Genomic DNA, 19,703 nt, shown 5'->3' with positions numbered 1-19,703 from the left:
CACAGGTTAGCAAAGGGAAACAAGAACTTGTCTCTGGAAACTCTAAACTGCATTGTGCTAAATGTCAAGCACTGGTGCTGGATTAGCAGCCCTGACACATAGCTGGAAGAGTGGACAAATTTGAGAGACCTGCTAGCACTCTCCTGCCTTCTCTAAAGCCCACAACTATTGTCCAAATGGATCTCAAGAGAGGGTCTTTTTTTCTTTAAGTCTAAGCTGCTTTTCTATTGCATTTTGGCCTGCAACTCAGCATACAAGATGTGCTATGGCATTACAAGGTAGCAACAGCTGCTGTGTTAGAAACATGCAATGATGCAGTGAACTGGCAAATCCATATGGCTGGAAAAGGGACAAGGAGGAAGAAGAAAAAAAGTATCTCTTTTTTTTTTTTTTTTTTGGACAAAGTAGCTACTCAGTAGTTTGCTCGAGCTACCACGCCCTAATCACAGCTTATTTCATCAGTGGAAAGAAGGTTTATATACACATAAATAGATATATATATATTAATTGAAGAAGAAAAGGTCATATTTTCATATATTTCCATATTTCTACTTCTTATTTCTTTGAGCTTTGTGGCTGAACAACCAGTGTCTTGAGTTGTCACAGAACTAACTCCTTCAAGCATCCCCCTAAAATCTATGTGCAGTGCCCCCCTCCCTTTTTCTGTGCAGATGGATGATCTCTGCACATATACATCAGGGAAAGGTCAATCACTGATGTCTGCAGTGTCATCAGTCATGGAGGATTCTCTCTGTGTCAGTAAAAATGAGCATGGATGGGATGGACACAGGACATCATTGAGGGAGATCCCAAACCACATGGAATTGTTTATAGAGCTTATATATGCTCTCATAAGTGATGGATCACAGCATTCATACACATCCATTGCTTTTAAAAATGCTGATAAATCCAAGTGCATGACACATGCTTCTTAGGAAAACAAGTGTTATGGCTTTTTAAAAAACTGAAAGAGGAAACAGAAACTTGCAATCATATCAAGGCCCATTTTCAAACCTGGCTGCCACAGCTTTCTTCCCATCCCTGAATTCCAGGTCCTAAACAAAGGTGGCACAGCTTCATGAACATCATTTGTTAACAGTGGCCACCCAGCCTGCTTTCAGTTTAGCCAGCTTCGCTTGGGACCTAAGTACGAGATGAAAAGTACCAATTTAGTCAGACAGGTTTGAGCTTACAGCCCCAAAGCAGATGTAAATGGGAGCTGAAGCCCAAGAGTCAGTTCCTTGAGATGGCACTTTTCCATCCACCTTTAATTGATGATGCCTCAGAAATGAGGGATCAGTGAGTATTCAGTCCAGCACTGGCACCATTTCCCAATGCTCCATAATCATCTTCAGATTTTTATGGACAGTTTTTTCCCCAGTGATTTTTTTTTCCCTTGTCATTTAGTGCCACTATTTCAGATTCCCTCTTGCTGAACTGCTGGAGTGTCATCAGTGCATCTATATAGAGTATGAAAATATATTTGGAAAGCTTATTTCCAAAGGCCATTGGAGATGACTAACATTTTTACACTGCACAAAAGAAGAGAAAATAAATTCAGGAGTAGCAAATAGAGACACTGTGTTATTTCCTTCCCTGTAAATAAGTAACTGTAACATTTTTATTCCAATCATGGAGCTGGGTATCCAGCATCTTTGTGGTGAAGGCACATTTCAAACAGCCCTAAGTGTTCACCCAAGACATTGACAAGGAAGGTTTAAGGCAGCACAAATTATAGGCAACATGAAAGAAGCTTTGCTTCCCTTGAAGACACCACCTGCTTAAGCACCTGGGAAAAATTATTCACAGCACTTTACCACTACACAGACAGTAAAGATCCTATGGAAATGTTTTTGTTTAAAATAAACGTTTATGGCCCAGATTTCATAGAAGTGTATGTAAATCCTAACTGATGGAACAAATGCCAAATGACATCTTCAAAAACATGGGCCCTACACATCAGGCTCCAGCACAAGTCAAACCATTTCAGCTTTAGAAACTCATGTTTAGAGGCTGAGACCTTTGACCAGAATTTTCTTCCTTCTAATCTTCATTTTGGGTTGCTTTACCTGAGTACATATTTATATAATGAGTTTTTCCTGTACAGAACTGCCTTCCTCGAGCAGAACCCATTGGCATTCATCCTACTGCCACTACTCAGTTCTACCTTCTTGCCCAGGTCACCAGAACTAGGAGCCTGTAAGAGCAACCCAAACCTCTGTAGTTGGGCCCCCTCCCTTTGCTGTGCAGCTGGATAAGCTGGAGAGAGGAGACAGACATCAATTGCATGAGGACTCAGGTGATGTCTGTCCTCACTCCCTTATGTAGGAAACACATTTCAAGCCTTCATTTCTCTGCCTTCTGCCTGATTTACCTGCCTGCAGAATAAAAGCTGTACTATTTCACATCGTGCTTGATCACAATGATAATTTAAAAGCCTTACAGTGCTCCCACAGAAGTTTAAAATATTATGTTTAACAAGTACCACGTAATTTAATTCTGAACTATAAATTTTACAGTTACCGTACACTGGTTTGATTTGTTTCTGTGTCCTGCTGGAGATCTTCTGAAACCAATTAGTGGGTGTTCTCCAGCAAACCCAATATTGACTCTTCTGTTGCCAGCACCTCTGGTGAATAAACATCCCACTGAGGTGGAGAAAGCTTTCAGGTGTACTTGGTCTTTGTCACTGCATGGCAGATGCATCCCACTGTCCCAAAGTGGTTGGAAGGTGTCCTGCTCCAGAGGGCTGCCCAGTCCTTAGGTGTGAAGGAGACTGGTGGTCCTAAGAGGCAGGAAGAATGGACACAAGGCATTTTTAGCCCTACTCTGACTCATTTTAGCATCCAACTAGAATTTTTGCTTATACACAAGGAACAGCACTGTGGGATCCAATATGAGTGAAGATTTCTGGTCTGCTTTACAGCCACCACCAGGTACCTTACCCCTTACCATCCAGCATGTGTTGGTGCTATAGTGGTGCTCACACTTCCTGTAACACTTCTTTTTAGTCACGTAGGAAGCCTGATGACTTTTCTCTGCTTTCTAAGCTGAGGAAAATACCAGGAACTGTCCTTTCCCCACCCCCACTTCCTTTAGAGAAACCCCAGCAGTCTTCACAGAAATAGGAAATGACTGTTACCTTCAGGCTTGTGGGTTTTTAGGTTATAGCCTTCTTTCTTTTCTGTTTAAAAAGCTGAGTCTTCCTTCCATTTCTCTCTATTTGCCTCCACCTTCCAACACTATTTGAATTGAATCTTCCTCTTCTTTTTGGTTCCAGTTCTAACTCAGAGTGTTTCACTCACCCTGAAAGAGATGCCAACAGCTGAGACCTTAAAAGAGCCAAAGAAATGAGTACAGTCAAGCTTGGGTAACTTGGTAACAAAAGAAATTCTCTATCATATCCCTCTCCAATATTACTTTTCCATTGTCCCTAGTAAAGGGACAAGGTAAATCTTCCTCTTGGCTAGAGGAAAACTCTGGCCTTTGAGAACACAGTAGGTGGGTTTGTGGTGGGGTGAGGATTCTGTCCCTGGTTTGCTGGAGTGTGCATGGCCATCTCAGGCTCACAGAGCTAAACTTGCTCCCTGGCCATGCTATAAAGCAGGACTATGTGGCATCACCCCAGCAATAGTCACAGGGTTAGGCTGTTTATACAAGGAGAAAGTCACAGTTCACAGTGTCTGCTGTCAGAATTTTACACCACGGGAAAGGGACCAAGACATAAGCAATTGCAGTGTGTTGAATTTCAGTTTTCATTGCTTTTTTTCACCAAGGAAAAAGAAGTCCTTACAATACTATCTAAAAAATCCTGCAGTCATTTCATATTCTTTATGTGGAAGATTTTCTCAGTATCTGGTTGAGGATACAATCTGCCCTGGCAACTCTTGTGGCTGGTTATTTTTCTGAGGAAATGAAAACACAGATAGATGAAGTAACTGCAACGACTGCTGCCTCATTTACCTCTGCAGTCAGGTTGCCACCAGGATGAGCTGTTCAGTTTTATACAGGAAATACAATTGCAGGTGCAAAACGTCAAGCTCATGTTTACACCCACCAGCGGGAGGTTCACCTTCTTAAAAGCATCTGTCTATGTGCAAAGCACTGCAGAAATTGCCATAATGATGATACATTCTCCAGTGCATACATGAATATCACAACGTCCCTTCTGCAGAGGAGAAAGTTAGGGCAGGAGGAAGAGTACAAAACTGCAAGTCACAGCTATGGAATAAAAAAAAGGGTTTTCAGGAGTTCCTGCTCCGAGTCTGCTTCTCCCGTTTTATCTTGCTTTTAAAAATAATTAAAAGTATTGAGAAACTTTATAAAAAGCCACAAGAAGCTTCTGTGAATCTACCTCATATTTGTTTGCTCTAGAGTTGCCAGCAGGTCTTTCGGTCTCCTTGTCATTTTGCACTATATGACCTAAGTAACACTGATATTTATTGCTCATTTTCATTTAGCTCTTTGAAGACCAATCCACTTAATGATTAGAAACCTCACACAATTTAGTAGATAACATCACTGCAGAGACTTGTTGGGAAGCTTTAATAAGTAAAATGAATACTAAGAGGTGGGCTGGGGTGATTGCTGTGTTTTAATCCTAGATGATAAGAATCAGAGTCATACCTGCCCATTCTTGCTCTGCGATTACAGAGACAGAGCAGTCCAAGTGGACACAAATTCTAGGGGATGTTATTATAGTGACTACCTCAAGCACTTTTAAGACACACATTATAATGCCTGCCCTTAGTGACACTTGTATTTACCCACACACAGGTTCTCATGCAGTAGATGAATCCTGTTACCTCTGCTCTGCAGATGGGAAAACCACCCTGACCCCAGCCCCAGCAAGCCCCAGGCAGCTCCAGGCAAGCAGAGCACAGGCTGCCAGCCAGCACAGCTCTGGTCCCCTCCCTCCATCCTTCCCCAGCACCAGCTTGGGGACTGGACCACTTTGGAGCAGGTACTTGCAGTCAGTACCTACAGTCAGTAGGCACAAGAGTGAAGGGAACATGAACCAGGGTGTCTTTTGTAGATACAAAATACTTAAGAGTATAATAGTGAATATAAGACAGAACTCTTCACACAAGCAGGCAGTGAAACTCAGCAATTTGTTCAAGGTCAGACAGGAAATCTGTAGGGGAGCAAAGAGGAGAGTCTGATTCCTCCTGGTCCTCAGTTCATGCCCCAACAGCTGGATGTGGCTCTCTGACATATGGAAATATTCCTTTAGTCCCACTGCAAAATGCTTCAAATGACAAACTTCCTACTGTCCTCTGAGAGTGTTTTATTTGTGGAAACTTAAAAAAAAAAAAAAAAGTCTCTGTATAAGAACCATAGAAAGTTGTTTTCTTGTAAAATTGTAAATAAAGCAGTATTTATATTATTGTTATAATCTCTCTGGTCCTCAGCAACAGGGTGACCCCCATTGGTACAAGGAAACGGAGCAATTAATGAGTAATGGACCATTTCCTGATATGCATATGCTGCAGCCCATCTTTTGTTCTATGATCTTCAGGGACTCTCTCTTATCACAGGTCTTTTCCCCTATGGAGAAACACTAGGAGGTTGCTTTAGGTAACACAGCAATGGGTGATTTTCAAACCCAACTTAAATTAAAGAGTCTTTTCAGCAGTTTTGAGTATGCCATTAGTGAATGACTGCATAAGTAAGTGACTTGACTCACCCTCAGAGAGTTTTAGGGCAAGAAATTCTTGGATTTTAGACTTCATGTCATTAAATGAGGCAACAGCCACCACCTCCTCATTGTCACGAGCACCTTCAAGTCTCATCTGAAACCACCAGGTCCTGTTCTATAATCTGTGGTCTTTGCAGGGAAGAATCACTTTGAGGGCTGCTTTATCATCTGTTACCTATCAGAAAAGACCAAATCCTAGGGATTTATTTTGGTATGGGGAGGATGTTCACCTATTATATACAAACAGATGGCATAAGAACAACAGGTCTCTGGGCATAAGGCAGGGGTTTGTGGATGTGCAGTTCTCCAGCACGCATAAACCAAAGTAAAACCAGATTGAAAACTTTCATTATCCAGCAATGCAAGTCACAACAGCAGGGCTAAATCTGTTTCTATTTAGACAATATCTGGAACAGCATTTTATTATACAGCCCGTGAAGCACTGCTTGTGCATGGGTGGAAAGTACATTGTCTCCTTAAATAAAGAACTGGGGCAGGATTGTTTGGCACTTTCTTTTTTCTTCTTCTTTTTTTTCTTTAACCATAAATACAAAGTAACCATTTCTCCACAACACTGAACTCTTTGTGGCCTTCCTAGAAACAATAAAAGTATCCAAAAATAAACATCTACTTAGAATAAATATTAACTCTGAGACCTTTAAAATATGAAGAAAATGGTCTCTGCAATATCATCTGTTCCCTGATAATTCAAAAGCCACCCCATGGGGTTTAAAACTGAGGGATTTCAAGGCTTCAGGGTGTCTTATGATGCTTGCTCTGAGCAGGCTGAATGCCAGGCTTTGTGAATGGCTCTGTCATAAAAGACAAAGCCCTAATCGCTTTCAACATTTCTAATTCTTCACATTCCTTCCTAGCAAAATAACTGCCTGCCTTATAATGGCAGAAACATTTGGAGACTAAAAGAAACAAACAAAAAATAATCAATTTTCAAGGTCCACTTGCAGACAGAGGAACTGTTTATGAAACATTACTGTTCAGTTGCAGAAGAAAATCTCATCTTAATAGCAAAAGGGGAAGCATGGAAATATGGGAATGATTTTTTTTTGGGGGGGGGTAGGTGTGGGCACAGAAATTCTCCTGCTCTACTATTCAAAGTATTGACTTTTCCAGCAAATGGATCCCACCCATGCCTCACCCAAGGAAACAGGAATTTTCAGCCCTGTGTAGTGAGTGCTACCACCTCTCACACAAAGCAGAACGTGTTTGCCTCCCTGAAAGAGGTCACTTTAGCTTGTAAAAACACCCCCAGCTTCAAACCCTGACTGTCCAAGTGCTTCTCCTAGGCCAGTTTTGGTTTCTGAACCAAAGAAATCTCCTGCTGCGTTCTGACTCACCATAGTTTTCCAGATTTCCCACTGACAGAGGATGAGAAACTGAAATTTCAAGCCAGGGTTTCTACACAGGGCCCACTCTCAGCTTTCCTCTACATTTTGCACAAAACTTGGCATGGTTCTTGCAGCAATGGATTCTACACGTGGTTCTCCCAAGGCTCCCAGCTCCATGTGCCTTTTGCTCCCATCACAAAGACTGACACAATGTGGAAACACTTCAATTAAAACCTCATGAACTCATCAGATACTACTGCCCATGCTTCTGATCATAGCCAGTCATCTCTTTAAAATGATCTAACTCCTGACCATGAGGTTAGAGGCAGAGTATTTTGTTGGCCTTATCACCTCTTGGATCTAGTTAGGTCTTTATCTTCTACGATAATATTCTAAGAATTAAAAAAAAAAAATAACAGCTTTTATTGCCTTAACTTAAAAGTAAGGCTTGCTTTTCAATTCCAGTTAAATAATTCATTTAAATCTTGCAAGAGATGCTGAAAAACTAATGTGTACAGATGAGAAGCAACCTTTCTAAAAATATGAATGGGAAACATCCAGTCTTTCCTGTTACGTTTACAGCTTTTCCCTTACAGCAAAACATTAAAATTACCAGCTCTTATGTGGTATAATTTGGTTACATCCCCTAAAGACACATGAAAGGAGTCCCAAAGGGACTATTTACTTCAGTGAGAATAGAAGGTGCTGAGTACATCACTGAGGAACATTTATTTCTTGGTTGTTAGTGGGTGGGCATACTGGTTTATTGCCTAAATCTCCCCAGACCTTCCTCCCATGCACACCAAGGTGGAGCCAGATGGGGTGGCCCAGCTCACATGCCACTCTTACACAGAGGTTTCATGTCTCTATCTCTTTGGGTTCTTTGCCTCTTCACACACAGAGGAAATGAGCCCCAAGAGCAAAGCCCTGCTGTCCTCAGTCTCGTGGTGAGGTGAGAGGACTTGCACAGATGCAGTCAGTACATCCACGAGTGAGTAAAGAGCAGGGCTCAGCTCTTGTTGTCTCTGACAGCTGCATGGAAACCACAATTGCAGTCTCACCCTGATGAGCAAAAATTTTCAAAAGCCTTCCTCAGTGCCCTTGGGGTTAATGCCAAAACAAGTGATGTTTGCTTGAGGGCTCTGGAAAACCTGATCTGCTGCTCATGAGCTGCTGAAGACTTGTTCTGGGCATTTTCCCTCTCCACAATAAGCTCCTTGCCATCCCTCTGCCCTGGTTTAAGAAGAGGTGGGTTCCACTGCTGCTGTAGGTTTGTGTTACCACACCTGGTTGTGGGCAGCAATTTCTGATGCACAAGGGGAAGAATAAACACATTAAGTATCTTAAATTTGTAAGTAAGTGCACAAGCTATTAGGCCTTGATATAGTACAGCAGATAAGTCCAGTGCTTAAATTTAAAGACACTAAGAACACCACTGAATTAACTTCAACAAAATTATGTTGCACGCTTAACATTAAGCTTACACTTAAGTGTCTGACTGATAAGTTCTCCCCCTGTGCACTTTAACTCAGGTTTGTATGGATTCACTTGATGCCATCTAACACTGATACATGAGTGCACAGCTCTTCTGAAACAACACACTGGAACCAGGTTTCACAGACTGGGCAGCTAACATGTGAGGATTTGTTTTCCAGTGAAACATGACCCTCAATTTCTCTCACTACATTTATGGACAGTTTATCACCTAAGAAGCAGATCCTATAGTTTTAAAGATCCATGTCTGGATGTCACTTTAGTGCTGCCAGGGCATGGAGAGCATTACCAGTCCTTAATGGAGAGGAATATACAGTAAATATATTTCTGAGAATTTGTGTACATTCTTGCTACAATTGTTAAACCAAGTAGACCTAAAGAGGTGTTTTGTCTAGTTGGGTATTGCACATTAGACTTCTATGATCTTTACACTGTAATGGTAAGGTTTTTTGGTCAGCTTCATAAGTGGGTCTGTCATGGGTAGGCAGAACCTCTTTTGTATTGTCTTCAAGCTTTTGCTATGAAACAGCTCCCCTGCATACACCTGCACAGTTTCAAAAGAGTCATGCTAAGGATGAAGTTGATCTTTACAGATTTTCTCTCCAGTGAGGACTCAAGGAATTAATTCTCAGTGCAATCACTGAGCTTCAGCAGATTTTACTGCCTTCATAGGGAGACTTCATTTCTAGTGATTTTTTCATTATTTAACCCCCATAACTTTCCTAGGACTTTTGCTTCAAAGTTACTTCATGTTTGTGACTAACAAGAACTGCTTTCTACCTAGTACCACACTTCTCGAAGCACCACCACAATAGGATTTGCACAAGTATCTGTAAGGACTGTTTTTTAATTTGCATTGCAAAGATAAAGTGTAAGACACTTACCTTCAGCCAGATAGGATTCCTCAGCTCCTGATGAATAAATATCCCGTGTCCAGGGGCAAGTCCCAGCTGTGCCACCAGGCTTCCTGCTACTGGTGCAGGTGAACTGCAGATCCATCCCCTTGATGAAGAGAAGACATTGCCAGCTGGATGGTGACTCTCTTCCTGCTGCATGGAACCCCTTTTGCAGAGTCCTTTAGAAAGGAACAACCTAATCCTCAGAGCTGTTTTTGAAGAGAAATCCAATAATTAGCTGAAGACGCTAATTGCTGATATTCTGTTAAATAAAAAGAAAACAAAATGCTTTAATGATCTGTGTTGCACACTGCTCTAAATGTATATTCAAATAAAGCATGAATTTTATTGAACACGTCCAATGCTGGACCTTCCAGATTCAGTATAAATAATTAGACCTGTCTCTCTTGAGACAAATTATCAGTAGGGAAAGCTTTAAAAATATTTTCTTGTGAAATACAGTGCTATTTCTTTAAATAAAAGGCTCTGGCAGTTCTGTGAGGCAGTTAGCTTAGCACCATTAATACAGAATACAGACTATCAGCATTTAGTGAACTCTCCATGACCCTGGTGGAAAGTAACTCCTTTAGCTTATACTTATGAAAAATATTATTAAAAAATGCTGTTGAAATGTAAGCATCATTTATAGGCAGTGTTAAACCAGAGTGATATTGCCAGTTCCAGCAAAGAGCATTTCACCAAAGATGGGGACCACTCATTTTCTTTTCTTGGGGATGTAGAAGAACTCTGGGAGCTGGAGCTTCCCAAAACATCTCGGTTGTCTCCTCCTATGTTTTTCTTTTATTTGCCATGTACTTTGCCCCTCAGCAGCAATCTCTCAAAACTGAGCCATGCAGTAATTTTTTTTAAAATTCACCTGTTTTGCAACTGAGCAATGAACGTGTGCTACACACATGAATACGTGGTGATGTTCCAAGACATGGCCTTTGAAGGTCACAGCTCCTCCCTTGTAGAAGGGCATCTTGGTCAGGAAGGATCTGGGAGAGGAAGTCCAGGGCTGTGTCTGCTCTTCCTGCCTTGCAGAGGAGGAAATTTTTAATTCTTTTCTGCCAACAAAAGACAATAAACGATTTCTTTTGGTCATTCAGACACCCAGATTTTTGGACTGCTGAACTAAAATCTGCAGCACTATCCACAGGATTATGCCTGTGTGTGGTGGCTGCCCACCAAGTAGTACATGAGGTCATATAAGAACATAAGACCTTTGGAGAGGCAAAGTAAAGTGAGTTTTTGCAATGATGTGTAGCTATCTAGGTCCAGACTTGAGAACTACAAGTGTCCAGCTAAGGTGCCTGTGTTACCTTGGGCTCATATTAGAGACAATGGATGGCCAGGCAGCCACAGAGGACAAATGCACTTCCCTGAGGTGTCTCTGGGAGCATCTATCTCTCCCAACTGAATATATAAGGGACCTTACATGTCTAATTTAGCTTCCTAACTTAGACATTTCATTTAATTCAGGCCTTAGTCCAAGCTTTGGCAGTTGTAAACTGAACTCAAGGAGCTCTTGCTAGCTCCTTATTTGTCTAAGATTCAGGAAAGGCATCTGGAGACAGGGGCTGAGCCCTCAGCCCACAGCATCAGTGCTTTTGTGGATAGAGCACACAGGGATTGCCTGTCTGAACCCTCTGTGTCAGAAAAAGGGGTTTTCCACATTTGGAAGAGGGCCACCACTGGAAGCTGAACCTGGCCAGACCAGTTAGCAACATTTTCACGATAAACAAAGCAGTGCATTGCTTGGGCCACTGGCTGATTGTAATAGCTATGAAATTACCCAATTTAGTTCACCACGTCAATAAAATTTATACAAAAATACCACCAGAATCTTGGCTAGCATATGGATAACTGTACGAAAGTTACCCAAGCCAATGTGACAACCATTTAAGAGGACTAACCTCTGTCATACGGTTTTCATTTTATGTGCATGCTATACAAACACAACCACCACAAATATGCATTACAGGCTGCCTGGGACTCACTACTGAGGTGAATTAGCACTGTAGTCTGAACTGTTGAAAAGCTTAACCTTTAACCTGCCAGGCAATGGCGGTTGCAATTTGCAAGCCCTTCTTGTGTTGAGTGGCTGAAAACATACTTATTTACTTGTGTAAAGCCATAAATGAAATGGGCTGGGTGAGCTCAGCTTACTTCCCAGTTCACAGACCGTGTCACAAAACACTACCACATGTTCAGCAAGTAATGCAGCGGGAGGACTCGGAGCTACTGCACTGTGACCCAAATTCACTCCTCAGAGAATGAAGAGTTTCTCCTAATCTGGGAAGAAAAGAAGAGAATTCCAAGTGGCTTCCTTTCTAAGTTACTTGCCACTGTGCTTCCAAGAATAAGAAATAAGGAATTGTTTGAAAAGGAGTCATTTACCCTCATGAAAAATCTGCATAAGCCCCTAGCTCGAGAAACTGAAATCCTCTGCTTAAGCCCAGCGATGCACTTGCCATTAGCAGGAGATTTTTCCTCTCACTGCCCACTAGTGAGTCTCAGCTCTGTAGGGCAAAGCATTAATTCACTCACTTTTCCATCTCATCTGCAAAGGCTGCCAGTGGTGCTATTTAGGATTAAAAGAGTTGGGAGGTGGACAGAAATGTCATTTCCCACTCACAGGTTTTGCAAGATTCATCACTTATCAGTTTTTTGAAAGATGGGGCGTTTGGGGATGTGAAGCTCTCCCCTGCTAGACCTGCTCTGGTCTAGCAAATGGTGCCAAATCAGTAGATAACCCAGGTTTAGCAAACTGGATGTTTTGTAATGGAGATAGCTGGATAATAACTATTTCTAGATCAAAGTCGGTGACTAGGCGTTGCTCTTGGCTTGCTGGCTTTTCTATCTGACTGGATAACCACAGGTAGGCTTGAGTTGCAAAATTCAGACCAGGATGCAGAGACCTGGGGATGGTTCATGGAGAAGGAAGGCAGGAATCAGGATGCTCAGAACTTGGTCTGTCTATGAATTATGGCCAGCCCAGACCATATATTGCAGTCCTGGTCCACTTTCAATCTCAGCACACAAGTAAATGTATCCCAGAGGAGTTTTCTGATCACCCTAAAGCCACATTTTGGTTTTAGCCCTTTCCCTATATTAGTTATACTTACATATATATACTTACATGTTTGCACAGACAGAAAACATCCCTATTACAAAATTATTTCATTAAAGCAGACACTTCGTTTGCTGATACTTTGGTACTTGTTTGAATATTCCATTCCCCTTCAGGTCCTACAACAATTAAAACAAAAAACAAACAAAAAAAAAGCTTCACAATATATATTTACTATGCTTCAGTAAACACATAGACAAAAAGGTTTATTTGTGTCTTACTTTAGAGGCTTTACGTTATGCAGAAAAAAGCTCAGATGAGCCAGGAAGGGCTGGGGAGGGATATGAGGGAACAGCACACCATATACATTGTTGCTCTTCACTGCTTTTGTATACAGACTATAGGTAAGTGCAGCCTACAAATTTAGGTTAAAATGGGACACAAAGCCTGAAGTATGTGAAAGAATATGAAAAGATGACACAATATAAGAGGATGAAGCAGAGCAAGGCTGTACAGGCTGGGTTTACTGAAGTTGTAAGCACACTGGAAGGTCCAAAGCCCATGCTGGTACTGAGATTCTGCTTTCATTTATTTTCTGATAAATAATAATAATCATAGTAATATTAATGATGATAATAAAACTAGTACCAGCATTTTAGACCATGTAACAACCTAATTTGTGAATACTGGCGAGAAGCACGAGATTTGTTTTTAGAAGAAATTTTAATGAAAAATCTAAAATTGCATTTTGCAGAAAAAAACCTGATCTTGGATGGGATCCATGTCCCATTCTTCTGCCATATTTAAAAGCTGGTTTCAGTGGTGACTATTAGCATTCCAAACAACATTACTCTTAAAGTCAGGGTCGTATTTGTTGATTATGATGAAAGAAGCAGATTTCCTTGGAAGAGAGGAACCAGTATTTCCCACTGGTTGAGCACTGGCTTTGATAGCTGTGCAGTCAGAGCCTGGCAATAATTACACCTTGGGTTTTGTGGTCATTTTGGATTGGTGTGAACATGATAAATGACACATTTTAATTTGAACTATTGCTCAGCAGGCCTGTTCAGGTAGGCAGTAATTCACTCGAGCAGGCAATAAACCTGAACAGGCAATAGCCCACACTTTGAAGTATGCCAGCAAACTCTTTAGCAACAAAATAAATATGTACATGAACTTCCGCCATAAATTGTCTTTGGTGAGGCAGACCTAGGAAGAGTTTCAGAGCTGGCTTTTCAGGTATTCATGAGGAGCAGTGAGTCAGTGGGCAGATCCTACTACAGCATTAATTCTTTGAAGCTGGACTAACAAACTGGTCTGACATCCACTGAAGGTAGCAGGAGTCTTCTGTTCAATGAAGGCAGTGACTAAGCCAGTAGGGCAGTTTGGTCCTTTTACTAAAATAAGTAATTTGCTTGCCTATGAAACCACAGACTTACAAACAAGCCTGTCCCATGCAGGCAACCAGACTGCAAAAATGCAGCACCAATGTCCAGAGTAGATTTGCTACAGCTCAGAAAGGATACAAGAGGATCCAAATGGCTCCGATTCTCAGTGCTCAGAAAACCTGCTGGCAAACCCAAGCTTGTGCAGCAATTTTCTTCACATCACTCCCTTAACTGCTTTAGAGAAGGGCAATTTTTTAAATCTTTGGGCAAATGCCTGCATTGTTTTAGTTACTTAAGACATTGCGTTTTGTCCAAATTACTCTAGACTTGCTGGTAACATGTTTCCATCACTGTGGGAAGCTGTTGTAAAGTAGAGGTGCCTTGGTTTCCTTTTTTTTTAGCTGCCAGTTGGTACTATTTTTATAGGTTGGGACCTCTAGTGTCCTCATCGATTACCCTAATTCACATTAACTTGTGACTGGGGGGGGAAAAATAATCCAGGGAGTAAAATGACTCAAGGCAGCTTGTTAGAGGTTGGTGTTTGTGAAACTGTTTTGCCTTGTGCTTTATAATAAACAAGGGAAAGAATTCAAAGTCAGAACAAAAAAGAGACAGAATGGAAAGAGACAGTCTTCCTGGAGACAGCTGTGGATCCTGACTGTTCTGCTGCCCAACCATGCTTTCACACCAGAGACCCACAGCAGAGGTATTTGGAAACACTCCAGTCCCTGAGGTTGGGCTCAGTGCAGGACAATCTCCCACCTGTCTGTAGAATCATATCCATCAAACAATCCCGGGGGACAGGGCAGTGGAGGAGCCTCTGGATGGAGGGAGGAACCTTTCTGGAGAGATTCCCCACGCAGGGCATCATGTTGTTTGACTCCTCACTGACAATCATTTACCTTTAGAAATGCACAGAAAATTAACTTCTGCGCTGGGCTTTGAATTTAGATTTACATTCTTGCTTGAAGTTGCCCAGCTCTGTCATTCTGGTTTGATCCATCCCAGGAACAAGATCCAGCAGCTTCCTTCAGATGCGAATCTGAACCAGAAAGCCTTCCTGCTCTGTTCCCACACCATCTGGGATTTTCCATCTTTTGTTAAAATAGTTACTTACAAAACGAGGAAAGGGTTGAGGGCAGTTCACCACGTTTATTTCACTCAGTATGTGTTTGCCTTTGCTTTAACACAGGCTGTTTTCATGCCAAATGACAGTTCTATTTGTTCCCCCACCCCCTTTTTTTTTTTTTTTTGTGTAGCTTATGTAGAACATCTGGTCTTAAAAGTGTCGCAATTTCTAAACATATTCTAATGCTCTTGGGATCAGAATATCAACAACTGTCTATTGCGGTAAACCGCATGTCTGGAAAACATTCCTGCAAACTGAGTTCTTAAATAAACATAAAGCATCTATAACACATAATGCAAAGCAACATTCACTCGTAAACTCAATATTTAGACCAGATGAGGTGCAAAATATGGTTTTGCTGGACTGAGCCAGTAACATTGACGGGCTTTCTGTTGCATACGAGAGAGGGCAGAGGTGTGGCATGCAGATTGGAGCCTTTCCTTTAGTGCTCATTCTACATTTAAGTCCCAACATTCAAGATTTTCTTGCTTCAGTTGGAGAAAGACTAAGAGTATGCCCTCTGAAAAAAATCCTACTGTTATTAGAAAGTGGGAGTCTAAAGAGAAATCGTAAAGGGCCGACAGATTATAAGTGCCTGCATCTGATAAGCATGATCATCTTGTGTAATATCTGCATCTATGCTAATTATCTGCATACATGTGTCTGAAATCCAGAGGCAACTCAGAGATAGCTTAAAGATTAAATAAACTGAATAAGATGGTGAAAGGAAAATTGCAGTAAATTGGTCTGAGTGGGACGCTTTCGTTATTTTCAATCATTATGATTATTATTTACAGGGTGTGGAAAATGGAACCATAAGCATCTTTATAGAGATATGCAGAAATATTTAAAAAAATTGGCTTACCTTTGAAAGTCTCCTCCACATAGGTTTCAGAAGCATTTGTGCTCTACTCTTCATGAGGAATAGTACCAAAGAGAATAGTCACTTCCAATCCCTTTCAGGAGTATTGGTGGCGGATGAAGTCGGTTGACTGAAAATGGAAATGCTGAAAACTCACTGAACTATTACTAAATGCTAGAGGTTTATTTTTATTATTCTTCCAGATTGCTATTTCTTAAAAATATTACCTTCTTTCCCCTAAAAAGAATACCAAATACTTTCTTCTGATTAATTCTTCAAGAATTTCGACCTAAACTTAATGCAAAAATGTTTCATAAAGAGAAAAGATTAATATATATGCTTAAGCTAATCTAATTACTGAAGGTTACTGAGAAGTCTACTGAATCCACCTCCTGTGGCATCTCAAATTAAGGTTTATCAAGAGAAAATTGAAAAATTAAGTCAAGCCTTATAATCTCATTCCCTAATATTAAAAAGGGCTGGATCTTTTTTTTTTCCTTTTTTTTTTTTTTTTTTTGATGATTAACATCTGGAGTTATGTAAGGTAAGATAAGAGTATTAGAACATCTCACTTCCTTGTATAAAGAAGATCATCTGAACAGTATGGAAATGAGGGCCTCCACCCCCATTATGCAACTGAGAAGAGGTTTTGGCCCAAAATCTGCACATATCAGGATGAAAACACCTCCTATGCATGATCACCACTGGATGGACCTAAGTGATTACTGGGGGATGGGTCCTTGCTTGTTTTGAAGAATAAAGACCTCTTTTGAGGTTGATGCAATTTTAGGTCTCAACAAGGATAAATGCTTAGTTTCTATTATTTTTCCCCCTCTCCTGTAATAAATTCAAAATTCTGCATTACTAGTGTGGGTTACTGGGCTGATCTTGTGTAACTGAAACTCCTTTGAAGCTCAAACAAATGGTTTCTAGCAAGCAAAGCCATTTTCAGTTTACTGGAAGCGAGTAAAAATTTTCACAAATCAACCAGAGTGAAACAGGCTGAGCATTCAGCTGAACATATATCAAGCTCGAAACAACTGTGCTCTAACACAAAGCAGATTTGTGCCAACCTGCGGGGACTTCTCAGTCCCAGCAATCCCTTAGGATTTGCCTGCAGTTTGGGACAACCAAGCAGATCAACCTCTTGCTTCTGGAAGCGACGCTGGCGGATCTGTGTTGTTACAGTGACAATTAGCTGGCTGGTGACATCCCTACAAAACAACTGCTTTTTGCCAAGTCTAATCACTATACTATGCACCTCACCTTCTTGAATGAGAGGTCCTCATTCAAGCATGTAGCTTATTCACAGACACATGCTGCATTCATTAGAGCTGAATATTAACCAACACCTTGAATTCTTGGAGCACTGTTGCTATCAGCTCTCTTGGCTGGTGCTAGAATAGAATATCTTGTGGGAAGCTTGCTGCCTGGCCAGGGCTCAGCTGACAAAGAATACACATCTTTCTTTCAATACATTGAAAAATCCACTCAACCTTATATATCATCAAAACACTTCCTAAGCACGTTTTTCCAAAATGTTTATGCTGGGATTGCAATGACTCCAGGAAACTCCAGCTTTCCTTTTCCAGACTTGGGAAAACAGAGATTATTCTACCGAAGGTTTTAAAAGGTGGAATTATTTTATGCGGTTTAACAGTTTTGATAAAATGCTGTAAGAAAACGTAAAGAATAAGCTGACACAAGGACAGTTCAGAGCCCAGGTTGTGTCCTCCTGCTCTCCATACACTGATTTGAGGTGTGCCTACTGCATTGTCACAAGCTCATAACTACTCACATTTTCCAGGAATCCATTCTATCCCTGAGAACACATAAGCTTCACCACTTGAGTACTCGAAAACTTTGCAAACTGTTATATCTCATGATACAACTTTCCCATGGAGCACAAAAAATTTTTTTCCCATTTTTAATGGCTGTCAAACTGTCATAAGGGGTATGTAAAGTCAGAGAGGAATTGTGTGGCTGCACTGACAGCAGAGGTGGATCACCTGAATACCAGCTCAGTGTCCTGCCTCTCAGATCACCCTTGCTCTACACAAAAAATAAACCTGTGTCTTACTGACAGCCTCTTAATATGTTAACAGATAACTTAAAACTGCATCCCAAATAATAATGCATTTCTTCAACTACCCAGTTTCTTCAAAGAAATATCTTTGGCATTTTCCGTTGAGTAAGCTGGAAATAAATGCTTTTATTATTATTCCTAAGGTGGAATATTTATTATTTATTCTAAAAGGTCATAGACATCTCACAGAAGCTGGGACCAGGGTTCTCCCCAGTTTCTGCTCCATCCTGTTGTAATTCATTTCCCTGACCTCAAGGACTACTCTGTAGCCCCTGCAAAGGTACCCAGCTGGGCCACCCCTGACCCTCTGGGGTAGCTGTAACCTGTGGAAATAACAAGGAGAGCACTAAAATGAGACCCCCTTTGTGTGTCCCTAGAGGAAGGGGACAGCACTTTTGAAGAGTCTGGATGTTCAGTGAAAATTCTCTTACCCCATTTCTTGGTGTCACCTCCAAGTTTGCATTTTAAAGGAGCCATTTCACAAACCACAACATACAAAAGCTGGCCAGGCTCAACCCAGCTCTGCTATTTAACTGAAATATGCCTTGAGATGTAAGTGAGAAGGGGAGGTGCACCTTTACACAAACCAGCCCATAGATTATGGATAGGATTAGGCACAAATATATTTGTGCTTTTATAAATATTGACAAAATGAATCAGGAAGATAGGTCTGTCCATAAAGAGGAGCTCTATTAACCAAAATTGCTGCTCAATTCAAGTGATAGCTTTATCTTTGTATTAAAACAAAAAGGGCAAGACTACATATTACTTTTTTTTATATACTAATAGTTCCAAACCTCATAAAATATGTGTCTGTATCAGCTATAAAAATTAACAGCTCCAGCTCCTTCAGTGCTGTGCTCTTCAATTCCATGTGATCACCAGTTTTTCAGATGTCTGTGCCTGTCTGTATGTGTGCTTGTGTGTGCACATGCCCACGTCCCTTCCTTCCTAAGCTGTTTGGCTGCTGATGAATGGGTTTATAATTGCTCTCTGAGGCTGGATGAGAGGGTTTGCAAGTGGCACTCCTGATTCCTTTACATCAGAGGTCACTATTGTACAGCAAGATCCTGATAGGAGACAGTGATAACATGATAGGGAAAAAAAAATAAAGGAAAAACCAAAAGAAAACGCTGGTTTTGATGGTGTGGGCTGTTCTACAGTTAAATCACTTTCTAGGTGCAAAGCTAAAAAATTCTGTCAGGCTTTTCAGTCCAGAATTGCCCGTTAGAAATTTTGGGAGCCAATGTAAACACTGAACTCAGTATGATGTTTGCATCCACTTACCCAATCTAACTTTTATTAACAATTAATCCATCAAATTTTAGTGCCTATAAAATCCCAAGTCACAAGCTCCTCTGGAAGCCTGCATCTCAACAAAAAAAATTGCAATTACTGCCATTATGTTTTGATGCAGAATCAGATTTAAACAGGGTTTTACAAACTGAGGAATTATCTGCATTTCTACTGTCTAAAGGCATCAGATTCCCTTAAAGCTCATATACAGTATGCATACATAGGAACTACAGGAGGCAGCCAGTACATATGGAACAGATAAAGGCCACATAGTTTATTGAACCTTGTGGCCTGCTGATGTAACAAAATCAGCTTTGCAATGAGCACTCAGATCTTAACATCAGCTCTCTCCTTCGCTGGAGTGTAATAGATGATAGCTCTCAGAGGGCCAGATTTTGATCCCTATATTTATCAGGAGTTTTACTTCAGGCTCTG

General features: G+C 41.0%; 1 long non-coding RNA gene across 1 annotated transcript in view; it reads right to left on the bottom strand.

Annotated features, from left to right (window-relative positions):
* The window catches only part of LOC139801964 (uncharacterized), a 193,557-nt gene that overhangs the window by 14,561 nt on the left and 159,293 nt on the right, over positions 1-19,703 (bottom strand). The window contains exons 7-13 of the long non-coding RNA XR_011728431.1: positions 15,890-16,016; positions 12,577-14,989; positions 10,312-11,956; positions 9,423-9,696; positions 8,106-8,350; positions 3,143-3,306; positions 2,529-2,785 (exon numbers count right to left, since the gene is read on the bottom strand). This is a non-coding gene — a long non-coding RNA (uncharacterized lncRNA). The remainder of the gene's footprint in view (positions 1-2,528; positions 2,786-3,142; positions 3,307-8,105; positions 8,351-9,422; positions 9,697-10,311; positions 11,957-12,576; positions 14,990-15,889; positions 16,017-19,703) is intronic.

This window comes from Heliangelus exortis, chromosome 13 (genome assembly GCF_036169615.1).
Source record: "Heliangelus exortis chromosome 13, bHelExo1.hap1, whole genome shotgun sequence".
NCBI classification, from domain to species: Eukaryota; Metazoa; Chordata; class Aves; order Apodiformes; family Trochilidae; genus Heliangelus; species Heliangelus exortis.
This window is presented reverse-complemented; position numbering and strand designations above follow the sequence as displayed.